This window comes from Alosa sapidissima, chromosome 12, assembly GCF_018492685.1.
Source record: "Alosa sapidissima isolate fAloSap1 chromosome 12, fAloSap1.pri, whole genome shotgun sequence".
Taxonomy (NCBI): Eukaryota; Metazoa; Chordata; class Actinopteri; order Clupeiformes; family Clupeidae; genus Alosa; species Alosa sapidissima.
In genome coordinates, this window is record NC_055968.1 from 35,946,901 (window position 1) to 35,959,077 (window position 12,177).

General features: G+C 43.8%; 2 protein-coding genes across 4 annotated transcripts in view; one reads left to right on the forward strand and one right to left on the reverse strand.

Moving 5' to 3' along the window:
* Window positions 1-4,118, reverse strand: part of diras1a (DIRAS family, GTP-binding RAS-like 1a) — a 14,477-nt gene extending 10,359 nt beyond the window's left edge. For all 3 annotated transcript variants that reach the window (XR_006021249.1, XR_006021250.1, XM_042058099.1), the window contains exon 1: window positions 3,888-4,118. The gene's annotated coding sequence lies outside the window, so the exon portion shown is untranslated. The remainder of the gene's footprint in view (window positions 1-3,887) is intronic.
* A 1,578-nt stretch (window positions 4,119-5,696) lies between these two features.
* Window positions 5,697-12,177, forward strand: part of apc2 (APC regulator of WNT signaling pathway 2) — a 39,918-nt gene continuing 33,437 nt past the window's right edge. The window contains exon 1 of the mRNA XM_042057570.1: window positions 5,697-5,790. The gene's annotated coding sequence lies outside the window, so the exon portion shown is untranslated. The remainder of the gene's footprint in view (window positions 5,791-12,177) is intronic.

Consider the following 12,177-nt stretch of genomic DNA (forward strand, 5'->3'; position numbering starts at 1 on the left):
ATGGATGTACACTTAATGTAAACTAAGTTCTGCACTGTATGGATGTACACTTAATGTAAACTAAGTTCTGCACTGGATGGATGTACACTTAATGTAAACTAAGTTATGCACTGTATGGATGTACACTTAATGTAAACTAACTAAGTTCTGCACTGGATGGATGTACACTTAATGTAAACTAAGTTCTGCACTGGATGTACACTTAATGTAAACTAACTAAATTCTGCAGTGTGGATGTACACTTAATGTAAACTAAGTTCTGCACTGTATGGATGTACACTTAATGTAAACTAACTAAATTCTGCAGTGTGGATGTACACTTAATGTAAACTAAGTTCTGCACTGGATGGATGTACACTTAATGTAAACTAAGTTCTGCACTGGATGTACACTTAATGTAAACTAACTAAATTCTGCACTGGATGGACTGTATGACTAAGAGCAACATTCTGGCCAGGACAGATTCACAGGCCAGTGTGTGTGTGTGTGTGTGTGTGTGTGTGTGTGTGTGTGTGTGTGTTGTTGCTGAGAGTATCAACAGAGCAACACCAGTTTGCTGTCCTGACAAGATAACCAATTCCAGGCGGGCGGGCGGATGTGTTGACGTTGAGCCGCTGGGCCAGTGTGTGTGTGTGTGTGTGTGTGTGTGTGTGTGTGTGTGTGTGTGTGTGTGTGTGCGTGCGTGCGTGCGTGCGTGCGTGCGTGCGTGCGTGCGTGCGTGTGTGTGTGTGCGTGTGTGTGTGTGTATGTGTGTGTGCCGAGCAAGCGGGCGAGACTCTGAGGGCAATTAGAGTCGGCCTCATGAATCACAGTGACATTTCACATCCCAGCCGGGCCTGTGCTGTGTCAATCACACTGCTCAACACTCATAAATAGACCTTAGAGGCCGGCTCTTCTCTAACATCACCTACAGAACACCACCTCACCTACAGAACGTCACCTATAGAACATCACCTATAGAACATACAAAACTTCACTTTCAGAATATCACCTACAGAACATCACCTACAGAATAACACCTACAGAATATCACCTACAGAACACCACCTCGCCTACAGAATATCACCTATAGAACATCACCTATAGAACATACAAAACTTCACTTTCAGAATATCACCTACAGAACATCACCTACAGAATAACACCTACAGAATATCACCTACAGAACACCACCTCGCCTACAGAATATCACCTATAGAACATCACCTATAGAACATACAAAACTTCACCTTCAGAATATCACCTACAGAACACCACCTCACCTATAGAACATCACCTACAGAATATCACCTACAGAACGTCATCTACAGAACACCACCTACAGAACATCACCTACAGAATATCACCTCACTTACAGAACATCACCTATAGAACATACAAAACATCACCTTCAGAATATCACCTACAGAATATCACCTCACCTATAGAACATCACCTATAGAACATACAAAACATCACCTTCAGAATATCACCTACAGTACATCACCTACAGAACATCACCTACAGAATATAAACTACAGAACAACATCTTCAGAACATCACCTACAGAACATCACCTACAGAACACCACCTACAGAACACCAAAACACCACTAGAGAACATCACCTACAGAACATCACCTACACAATCTACAGAACACCGCCTACAGAACACCACCTATAGAACATTACCTAAGATCACCTACAGATCACAACCTATAGAACATTACCTAAGATCACCTACAGAACACCACCTATAGAACATTACCTAAGATCACCTACTGAACACCACCTATAGAACATTACCTACAGAAGATCACCTACAGAACATCACCTATAGAACAACACCTATATAACATGACCATCAGAACACCACCTATAGAACATTACCTACAGAACATCACCTACAGAACATCACCTATAGAACATTACCATCAGAACATCACCTACAGAACATCACCTATAGAACATTACTATCAGAACATCACCTACAGAACATCACCTATAAAACATTACCATCAGTATGGAACATCATCTGCAGATTATTACCTACTTGGCATTACTACTCCAGAGCAGAGTTAACACAGTCTAACACAGAGATGCACCATGGGTAATAAGGTTATGAGAGTCCTTTAAGGTTGGCTCAACGGAGTTACACTAATGTAAAGGTTATGTAGGTTATGTACAAGATGACTGGCTCAACAGAGTTACTCTAATGTAAAGGTTATGTAGGTTATGTACAAGATGACTGGCTCAACGGAGTTACACTAATGTAAAGGTTATGTAGGTTATGTACAAGATGACTGGCTCAACAGAGTTACTCTAATGTAAAGGTTATGTAGGTCATGTACAAGATGACTGGCTCAGCAGAGCTGCTGTAATGTAAAGATTATGTAGGTCATGTACAAGATGACTGGATCAGCAGAGTTACTCTAATGTAAAGGTTATGTAGGTTATGTACAAGATGACTGGCTCAACAGAGTTACTCTAATGTAAAGATTATGTAGGTCATGTACAAGATGACTGGCTCAACAGAGTTACTCTAATGTAAAGATTATGTAGGTCATGTACAAGATGACTGAGGACGGTGTGAATCTGCTCATTTCCATACATGTGTGTGGTAGGAGTGAAGTGAGAGAGTAAAAGGGTTCATTCTAGTTTGGAGGGTTTTGCTCTCCCCTGCAGCTGATCAATAAGTGTACAAGTATTCAACTGATGATTGCTATGATGATGATATATATATATATTTTTTTTTTTTTTTTTGGAAAAAGAAAAATCTCAAAAATGAGCTAGATGTCTAGATGTTAGGTCATTTCTCATAAAATAAAAAGACTATGGACCCTATATGACAATATTGTGATAAACGTAATAGTCTCTAAGTTTTGCTGAGGTGTAAATTCCATATTACACGTAGGTCAGTTATAAACACACACACACACACACCGCATTGGAACTTATAATACCTATAATATCCCGCCAAGCGTTCCCGATCACGACCACATTCTTATACAACCGTAATGTAGGCAAATAGTACGTCAAACCGGCAGGGCAGCTCATGACTGTGCGTGCGCCCACACAGATAACGGAGACGAGGCTCCTATTACATGACTTTAATCAGAGTTAATCACGCGCACATCCAGGCATGAACTTAATGGAAAACATTGAGAGAAGCTCTTTTTACACTTTTGGAAAAAGCTACTCCGGGGCTTTGGCAAAGCGCTGACTGTTCTGCATCATCTTGGGTACGTTGGTAAGCTCGTGCACAGCAAACCAATAACGTAGGCTACGATGACCGGAGGCATCCTACGCACACACGCCAGCATCCCACACACACCCAGCCACTAATCCCTCTAGGCGAGGTTTCCAGTTCGGCGTATCTGCGTATGGGGACCCTATATGGACTCAATACATCGCTCGGTGTAAAAACGCACCTACCGACCACCACATTTTCATGTAGGCAATTAACTGGAATAGACTGTTGTGTGTATGAACAGCTCATCGTAACCTAAATGCCTGTACGTTACGGAACAAGACAAAGGGACTAAGTACAATGGTCAGAACATTACGGTTAAGGACCATTAAGGGAGACTAATACATTTGAGCTGATCACTGTAGCTTCCCAGATCATGTTTTTTTTTTAGACAAGGTATCGTAGCAGCAACAGCAGCACCTGTCTCAGTACAATGTTCCATGCTGCACGCTTGTCACACTCCCAAAACAAAGGACTGCACTGTAAAAGCAACAGTCTCACAACAAACCGTCAAACCACTCCAGCTACATGGGATGGATTAAAGATTAAGCAATGGACAATGGAGAGGATGACAGCGATTACATGCGTCAATAATCTTTGAGATCTATATGGTAAACGAATGTATAGAGTTGACATTAATGTAAAGAGTGGAAACATACCAGAAGATTGGGATGCGCCTCCTAAATGCCACACTTCCGAGTCGATGGCACCGAAAGAAGTTACCGGAACGCACAGACGTCTATCGCCTCTCTAAGCATTTTTCGTTTGTGAGACTGCACGCGATGTGTGGATGTGTAGCCCTCTGTAGTGCAGATCGTTCACTCTCTCGCGCTCCCTCTCGCTGCTTCCAGGTTTGGAACGCCAGATGCCGTAGATAGGCGGTGCTGTTTTATGTTTCTTGCTTCCCACCGAAGTCCCTCGCTGGTGAGCCCACTGACGTAGGCAGTCTCTGCGCTTTAACCGCCCCCGCTGTCTTTCACTGCAAAGAAATGTTTCCAGTTGACTGCCAAGGTTGAGACAGGCACGTTGATTCCAATTATGGAATATCATTGTTCAGCCCACAACTGCAACACCTCATCTTGCAGTCAGACTGACGCACTTCATATGCCCAGTTGCCATGACATTGTCACCGTGCAAACGCACTGAGTTCCCTCACAAACATAACTGCACTTATGGGACAAAAAAAACTGTAGAATATACTGAAGGTTAAGTACCGAGTAAGTAAGTTTTAGTAGGCTACCATTAAGTATAATGTAGTTTCAATGTAGTTGCATAGTTTAGTCGCAATGCCTTTTTTCATGTCCGAATACAGCGTTCTTGCATATGAATTCCTCAAAACAGCAGTTTAGACACCTGACAAGTTTGTTCTAAGGGTTTGGTTGGTTATCTGATTTTATGGACAATAGATTATTAAATAGTATAGATTAAATGCTACTGGTAAAGCGCGGGAAAGTGTTCACATTGATCACCTAACACACACACACACACACACACACATGTAAACGATCAGCATCCTGATTGTGTTGGTGTTTAGACTGTTAAGCCAGATCTCATAAGCCACTATTTTGTTTTCCGAATGGAGGTAGGTTATACCTACCTTAGATGTAGAGTATATCAATCTCTCAGTGTATGTGTCCCTCTAACGGCTGCCGGAGGTACTGCAATACAGGACTACACCCCTCATAGACTGAGTTCATTGTTGTGTGGGCCGGCCAGGCCTACTGTAAATACGGCATAATATATGAATTATGCTGAAATCATTTACACAGATTAGAAGGTACATAGATACAGACCACAGGTCAAACAGAGAATATTCTGTGCGTATGGAGCCTTATTATATATTTCCCATAACCACTCTAGGCAACATCAACCTGTCCTTGCCTCTGTGACAAATGGCTCCACCTAGCCAGATTTTAAAAAGATAAAAGAGATAAAAAGATTTTTCTCACACAAATATATTAGGAGTAGATATGGCATAGTGCCTTTGTCATTCATTTAATCTTAAATCAAAAGCTCACATTTGCTGAGTTTGTATTTGTAAACCAATTATTAGGCCTAGCCGACTCATTTGCCTATTGACATTGTACGGTAAAAGCACACAGATTGAGGATCATTCAAATATGGAGAAAAGTAATCTATATGTTGTCTGTACTTGGTGCATTTAAATTGGTCAACACAGTGATCCAGCTAATCTTAAGTCTTTACATGTGAATGCATTAGTGTGTGTGACGCTCTGATGATTGATTATGCTGGCATACAGAAAATATACATTAACACATGTACTGATATACAAACGGTTAAAAAGGAACAGGTAGGTTATTTCTGGAGGCTCTATGATCACATTTACGTGTTGCACGACGTCAAGGTGAGGCCAGAGAGAGAGACAGAGAGAAAGAAATAAAGAGAGAGAGGGAGAGAGAGAGAGAGGGAGAGGGAGAGAAGGAGAAAGCTACGCCACTGTTTCACTGTCACACATCAGAGCGCGCAGCTCGGTCCACCATCCCCGTGGCGATAGTCGCGCGGCCCCACGCCCTAATAACACAACGCAGCTTCTACGATGAGGTAAGTTTCCGTTTGCAAATTCTACTGTTGAGCGATTTCGTCCACCATTAGTGATTTTATGCAGGTTTGGATAGGGCCATGTCAGTTAACTGTGAGCTTTGTTCCTGGTCTGTCATGGAGACGGCAGCTATCGCTGGGAATCTCGAGCGTGGTGCTGATGCGAATACTAATAGCACGCGAGGGGCTGGAATATGCCGCGTGCCTCTGCTGTGATTCTAGATCCGATTAATGTAATTAGCTGTTTATAATGTATCTGTTTATCGCATGATATGTAACGCATGTGAAAAACAATAGCAGGAACAAAAACACGTTTTGACAGGCGAGTGGCAAGGTCGACGGTTAAACCGCTGGTGGGTGTCGGGAGTTCGCAGAGATAGCCTACCTATTGATATAATTAGCTTATCGAGATATTGTTTTACCTGCGCCTGATTTTAGGTGTGTGACACAGATCCTATTACGTTATTGCAGCCCCTTCATCTGGGCGAAGCCATTTAGTCACACGCACTGGAAAAATAGAGACCGACTCCATTGCTGCCGTGATGCAGTCTCGGCCCCTTAGCATCATCTCGAAGCAGACACCGGCTACTGTTCCTCGGAAAAAAGGTTTTCATCTTGGTATTCTAGAGCACCAAAATGGGCTGTTCTGTGGTATAAATGTCAAGGTATTGCTAAGCGTAGTTCATAACGAATTATTGATTAGTGTTAGGCCTATTTTACGGGAACAAATGGGATAAATGCACACCGAAGATGTCTTATTCTGCACCGCATTTGCAACCAAAGCAGCCTAATATAAATTCCTTCGCACAAATGCATAGTCGATTGTTATAAAATGGTGGCTGTTTGAAGTTTTAAACAACATCACAAATATAATTCTTGCATATGATTGTTTAAGGCAGTCAAACGCAGCACACCACAGAAATAAAGCACTGGGTTAAAACTCCATCTTGCTTAAGGTGAGGATAGACGAGGAGCTACTCTAAACAAAGCAGAAAATAGGGTCAGTCTTGGCCAGCTCAATGCACTCCCTCTGATGTAGTAGGTAAACCACACACACACACACACACACACACACATACACACACACACACACACACACACACACACACACACACACACACACATATTCTCCCACTCCCTTCTCTTTCTTTCTTAATGCTCACTGCATCATGACATTGTTGAATTCACATTTAAATAATAAATAATTAATAATTCACCTTTTAATCACAAAATAGGATGCTGTCTCTGGCCATATTTATGTTGGCTCAGAGTGTGTGTTGAGCTCATGTCTGTGATGTGTTGGTCTCAGTGTTGAGCTTGTGTCTGTGATGTGCTGGTCACTGAGCTCAGATGTCGTGGTGGTCATTTTCAGACCCCCGCCGTGTCTTTGTTGGTTTGGGGTCGGGCAGGGCTGGGTTGTGCCAGTGATGCTGTTGATACAAATTTACCCCCAGGGATGTACTGGGTCAGGAGTCAGCTGGGTGATTTAGCCAGGTCTGCATGTCTCCACAGACTAACAGGCCTCTTACATAAGCTTATGTAATTCATTTTGGATGGAGACAAGGACAACTATAAACTTGTGCATTGCTTAGTATTTTGTGTAGAGAAATATTACAAGCAGTGAGTGAAGGGGAGAGATGTGGATATTGACGTCCCCAGTGAGTGAGGGCTCTTTGAATGAAGCCAAAAGGAAGATGAATTAGATTCATAGCAGAAGTCCATTTTCTGGCCCCCTGTCAAGATAATCTTGTGTTGGACAGATACTCGCTCTCACTCAACTCCCTAATCCTCTCTGCACTGGCTAGTGCTTGGAAATAATAATAAAAAACTCATCTCATTCTGACATATACTGAAAATCAGTCAGCCATCTTCAGCTCGTCTTATTGTCAAAGACCATCTGTGTTAGTTTGAAGATAGAATGATTTTGAAAACTGGAGAAGATTGACGTTAGTTGGAAATCAGATCTAATCAGGCCCGTGCATTTAATAGAACATGTTGTTACAATGGAGTTGTGGCCCACAGAAATGGCAAAGATCCTTTCAGAATTATTAAATAATTGTGCCCTCTCTGCTTATTGGCTCTGTGCATTTAGTAGCGACCAACTTCTAAACCCATTTCCTGTTCATTGACATCGCTGTCATCAAGCACCTGAAGATGAGTACTTCAGTTGTACCAAAACGCAAGAGATACAATGTACTCGAGTGTTTTAAGCTTCTTAATGTCCGTGGGCGGCTCTAAGGAGCACTGCTGTGTGACGCTCTGCTCCGTTTGAAGTCGGTATAAAACCTTTTTCCTAAAAAAGCCAGCAGTGGCTTCACAAAGTAAGAAGGGCAGGATTCTCGGTGACTGACCACACGTTTTGGTACAATTGAAGCACTCATCTTCAGGTGCTTTTTAACAGCAATGTCAATGAACAGGAAACGAGTTTGCCCACTGTAGGACAAAAACAGAAGTTAGTCGCTACCTAGTGCACAGAGCCAATTGAGTTGAATAAATGCGATTTCATATTTTCATCGGTGATGAAGCTTTAGTAGAACTCTGATGAGTCATGAGTACTTCACACTCAGGATGTAGGCAGCAAAATGTACCTATTGGTCATGAAAAAAAATATTTAAGCAATAAACAGCATATGCTGTCAACATCACCTGGGATTGAGTCACCCCTGGACTAAATTGAGCTTCTTTGTTGCGTTTGAAATGAAAAGAATTAAGTGGATCGATCAGACAGATGGATAGGCTATCTACTGTTCATCAGTCCAGCATCCGGAGTCCGATCAATGCCATGCAGAGACCCAGCCCAGGGACAGAGAGCCAGGGCCCATCCCGTTCTGCTCGGTACAGAGAGACCCAGCCCAGGGACAGAGAGCCAGTCCCCATTCCCTTCTGCCTGGCTGAGATGACACAATGTTTTTGCCTTTGACAATGGTCTTTCACGATTGGTGTCAGATGAGGCGATCATTGAGACATATGTATATATGTATATATATTATATATACGCCTTGTGCAACATCAGCGTTGGGACTCACCATTGGAGATTCCCAAACAATTCATGGTAGATGTTTGGTCAGTGTGTCATTGAGTATATCACCCTACAAGATTCATTCCACAGTTTGTGATGTTCCCGACCTTCATATTCAGGTCTGATGCTGAAAATATGTCGACTGTGACAAAATTGTCTGAACCCAGTATTACCCATCCCTAACGTCCCCATCCCCTGTCCTGGCGATCAGGAGCAGCCCTAACGTCCCCATCCCCTGTCCTGGCGATCAGGAGCAGCCCTAATGTCCCCATCCCCTGTCCTGGCGATCAGGAGCAGCCCTAACATGCCCACCCCCTGTCCTGGTGATCAGGAGCAGCCCTAACATGCCCACCCCCTGTCCTGGTGATCAGGAGCAGCCCATAGACTGTATAAATTAGGGAGCTTTCCTACTGGCACGCCTGTATCCATCTGCATTATGAGAGCAGAGGTAATGCTGCTCATGTGCATTATGAGAGCAGAGGTAACGTTGTTCATGTGCATTATGAGAGCAGAGGTAATGTTGTTGTTCATGTGCATTATGAGAGCAGAGGTAATGTTGTTGTTCATGTGCATTATGAGAGCAGAGGTAACGTTGTTCATGTGCATTATGAGAGCAGAGGTAATGTTGTTCATGTGCATTATGAGATCAGAGGTAATGTTGTTGTTCATGTGCATTATGAGAGCAGAGGTAACAACATTGCTCATGTGCATTATGAGAGCAGAGGTAATGTTGACGTGACTCTCTAAATTGATGTGTCCCTAGACGGGACATTCCCAGTCCCAGGTCATTTGAGAACTTGCATACCATCGAGCCAACCCCCCCCCCCCCACACACACACACACACACACCTGGCCCCACCCCACAGGGCTCGTGGACCCAGTCCCTGCTGAGGGTGGATATGGATGGGGGGGGGGTTCTGTGAATCCCATCCAGCCCTGATCATAATACTGTATTGATCCTCACTTAATGACCTCAGAGAAAAGTGCAAGTCATGGCTAGGATGGACTGATGGGAAACATTACCACCCCCACCCACCCCCACCCACCAATACATCCACCCCAACCCCCTCACCTCCACCCCAGAGGATGCTCGATGTGTAGCCTCTACATCATGAGTCCAGTCACTGTCCAGTCACATGCCTGGGTGCATGAGGTGGCCCACAGTGGGTATGCCTGCAGCACACCTGCTTTCCCCTGCACAGGTGAACCCAGAGCACTAATGATAAAGGCCACTGACACGGTGAACCCAGAGCAGTAATGATAAGGCCCACTGACATGGTGAACCAAGAGCAGTAATAATAAAGGCCACTGACATGGTGAACCCAGAGCACTAATAATAAAAGCCACTGACATGGTGAACCCAGAGCACTAATGATAAGGGCCACTGACATGGTGAACCCAGAGCACTAATGATGGGCCACTGACATGGTGAACCAAGAGCACTAATGATGGGCCACTGACATGGTGAACCCAGAGCACTAATGATAAAGCCCACTGACATGGTGAACCCAGAGCATTAATGATAGGCCACTGACATGGTGAACCCAGAGCACTAATGATGGGTCACTGACATGGTGAACCCAGAGCATTAATGATAAAGGCTACTTGACATGGTGAACTCAGAACACTAATGATGGGCCACTGACATGGTGAACCCAGAGCACTAATGATAAAGCCCACTGACATGGTGAACAAGAGCACTAATGATAAAGGCCACTGACATGGTGAACCTAGAGCACTAATGATAAAGCCCACTGACATGGTGAACCCAGAGCACTAATGATAAAGCCCACTGACATGGTGAACCCAGAGCACTAATGATGGGCCACTAATGATGTCGCCTAGTTGGTCGATCGTTCTGAGGTGCTTTTTCACCTCCAGGCGCTGGAATTCAGTTGTTTTCCTTTTGGAACGGTGAGACTTTGTGCATTGTGTTTAAATGGCAGGTGACTGTCTGTAGAACTATTGATATGCTCCACAAGTAGAATGCTTTAGTTGCTCCCAGTGTTGCTTGGCGACAGACACCCATGGACCTCGCCCAGATTGATCAGTGTGATCAGTCCACAGGCACGTGTGTGTGTCTGTGTGTTTGTTTGTATGTGTGTGTGTGTGTGTGTGTGTGTGTGTGGTGGATGTATACTGGGAGGAGGGGAAGGGGGACTGAAGATTATAGATTAGAAATTATCCTCATGTTAATTTTGGAGAGGAGAAAACGGTCCAGTTTGTTGCCAATAAGATAAGAACCTGCATGAATTCCATTTCCGGCAAAAGGCAAGTAAATCTACATAGTACAAATCATAGATACATATTGGTTATACGAGTGCTTTACAAATAAGCAGATTAAAAAAAAGTAAATGACTAAACAGCTAAACTGATCCCATGTTAAAGCTGCAGTTGGCAAGATTTTTTTGATCATATTCACTGAAACCAACACTGCTCCAACAGAACAACATAAATCAGCCGGTTTTAAAAAACACATTAAACATTTTGGCTAAGTCCCCTCAATCTGTCAGATTTGCCAACTGCAGCTTTAAGATACACTTCTATAGATGTGGGGAAGGAGATGCTGCCCTCGTTAGAAAAGAGCAAACTGATCCATTTTGCATAGCATTGAAGAACCTCTTTATTAGCATGCATTAGGATGAGGCCATGAAATTTTGATGTCCTTCTGGGGCGGCGCAGCTCAGGGGAAGGTGTCTTTAGTTCAGGCTGAATAATTGAGTAGCCTCACAGGGGACCTCTGGTCCTGACCGACTCGAGTCTCCCCTCTGCCTTCCCCTCCGTGTCGGACTCTGTAGCACGGGCAGTGTTCCGGCCCCTGTGGCTTGAACCCGGTTTCACGGGGAAAAGGGGAGCGAGTTCCTGGACACTAGCATTGGTGAGAATGGAGAGGTGCAAGTGATAGCACCCGCCTGGTGCCTGCCTCCTGACTCGCCTGGTGCCTGCCTCCTGACCCGCCTGGTGCCTGCCTCTTGCACGTGGAAATGAAACCATGCCGTTCAATTACCATCAAACTGGTGGAATAATTGCATTGAAACCATGCCATTCAATTACCATCAAACTGGTGGAATAATTGCATTGGAGAAATTCTAATCAACAGCCTGGTAAATGCAATTAATCTAGGGGTCTGTTTCTGATAGTCTGTCATAGCCATCGGGGAGGTCTTGACTGTGACCTACATACTCTGCAGGCAATCTTGGCAGTCAGCCGATATCGGTTCGATCTTAAACAAAGAGGCCAAAGAATAGTATAGACATGTACTATACTCTCACAAAAGATAACATATTCAATGTTTTTATTTTGTGAGGTTTTGCTTTGAACATTTAGACCCTCTATTGTTCTTCATGTGTAAACACCCAGGTCTCGATTACT